The following is a 2,500-nucleotide window of genomic DNA, read 5'->3' on the forward strand; positions in this document are numbered from 1 at the left end:
AATATGATTGATTATTGGCATTATTAATTTATTATCATAGATGTCTTTCGAAAGCAGGCACCGTCCTTGCCCTTACGATCGCATTACTATTAACATCCTTATTAAGTGTGTACTATTATTCATAAATACGATAAAAACCTTAAGATTAAAGCTGATACTCTTGATGCTGCTAATAACAAGAATGACGAGCTACATCAGTCAACTCCATTGTAAAAAGCATTAGACCGTACCTCAACAGTCTCCATCGTTTCTTTACTGCGAACGCGCTGAGAACTAAAAGCAGAGCGCGGAATCATTACGTTAAAATCCTGTTTTAGTCGAGCTTTACGACTTTTCTTTCATGTATCCTGTGTCTCCATTATGTATGAGGTAAATTCACTTTATGGCAAAACTGCAGTACCCCGAATGTTAGGACGCAGTAGTCTTTCCTTTTTAATATCATCTATGTATCCCTTTCCTGTAGACGGGACTATCGTCCGGCTACCGAAACTGTCGAAAAAGCGTTTGGGCGAAACGTTTCTTCCCCTTGCCGTCTTCCCTTTGTTCCTTCTGCGGAGGCTGTCGAGACGAGGCTGTGCCGGGTTTATGTGTTTTCATAAGGGGCTCCAGACATACTGGCGCTCTCAGGGATGGAAATTCACTGTTGCTACTTTCTCTGGCATCAAAATGGCCTTTTGTTCTGAGGTAATTTGTAAATACAAATGTTATATGTATATTCTAGCTAATATGAAGACTGAAAAAAAAATGATAGACTGTTTTATTGTTAATATAATGGGAATTTTAAGACACAAATATGTGGTTCACTGATCAACATTTAATCCTTATATCAACATATGGTAATTGGAAAATACACTGTAAATACAACCTAGGACAAATGAGTCGGTGTCCTAGCGATCTAAATGATCTATCATGTGTTGTCAGTCATGTGCAACAGCATTCATTAAGTTGTAGATAATACTGTAGCTAATTGTAATTCATGACAATACATTCAATAAATAGTCGCTGATAATAATGATGATAACGATAAATATCGTAAAATCATGTTATCAACAATAAAGGTGAGAATGGTAAAAATAATGCTGATAAATAATAAGGATAGCGATTATGGTGACAATAATGATATCATTAGAAAATATGATTAGTAGTTGAATGAGACGCATACACCCACAGACATAACTAATTCACCACACAATCAGCCATACCTCCGCGGATGAATTATAATTATAAACGTAGCAATAAACTCTGGGTACGAAACTGATTAATGGCAGGCGGGCGATCTACAAGCTGCGTCTACAAGCTGTGTCGTTACAGACAACACCAGGTAAGTACAGGGTACACACTGTGGTTGACACTGCACACTGAAGATGACATTAAACACTGTAGCTCTGTGGTTGACACTATACACTAGCCGACACTACACATTGAGGTTAAAACTACACATATGATTGATAATACACACTTGCGTCTTGCAATATACACTGCGTATGATACAGCATGCAGTTACTGATACTACATACTCTTGCTGCCACTATATATATATATATATATATATATATATATATATATATATATATATATATATATATATATATATATATATATATATATATATATGTTTGTGTATGAGTGTGTGTGTTGTGTGTGTGGTGTGTGTGTTGTGTTGTGTGTGTGTGTGTGTGTGTGTGTGTGTGTGTGTGTGTGTGTGTGTGTACATATGCTATGATTGAATTTTGAAGAATTAGTGCCATCCTGAATATTCCTCAAGTAGCATCGAGTGTTTACAAAAAACATGCAAAATCTTAAATTACCGATGGTGGCGCGATGACATATATTAAACTGTTATTTTTTCGAGAACTATTAATAATTATACTGTGAGAATAAATGTTACAATAATTAATGGAAGGAATGATTAATTTTAATTATATTATGATTAGATACCAGTGATCCCCTGTACAGTAATCAGGATGATATATGAATATGCTCAAAACTCTCATATGTAAACAGAACATTAATTGCATTTTTATGCCAACGGTATTAATAGAATTTAGCACGCATCTATAAAGCGTTGATTAATCATTTAATTTCATCCCTTGTCATGCTGCTAAAATATTTTCGTTGCGGATTTGCTTTGGAAAAAAAAGCTCGTCGTACTAATATTTTGCGGAAATTCCAAGCCTTGTCCGGCGATTGCTCTTTACATAACATAGCACATTGGATTTTATCTTCGTTTCCTCTTTTTATCTTTTATTAGCGTTCTGCATTTATGCGTTCCTGTTTTCATTTTAGAAATATCACAGGTAATACCGACAAACTTATTATCAGAGAACTAAAATACCTTCGTTTTCTCAATTATTAATCTTTTATGGTTTCATAGTGCGTGCAACATTACTGTATTTGGCAACAGATGTTTATTTCTGCATGTGTATGTATATACACAGATTTCCGTATTTTAGATTGATGTTAGTATGACAAATATGTTTAACTTTGTCGTTTTGATTAT

The sequence above is a fragment of the Penaeus monodon genome, chromosome 39 (genome assembly GCF_015228065.2).
Source record: "Penaeus monodon isolate SGIC_2016 chromosome 39, NSTDA_Pmon_1, whole genome shotgun sequence".
Taxonomy (NCBI): domain Eukaryota; kingdom Metazoa; phylum Arthropoda; class Malacostraca; order Decapoda; family Penaeidae; genus Penaeus; species Penaeus monodon.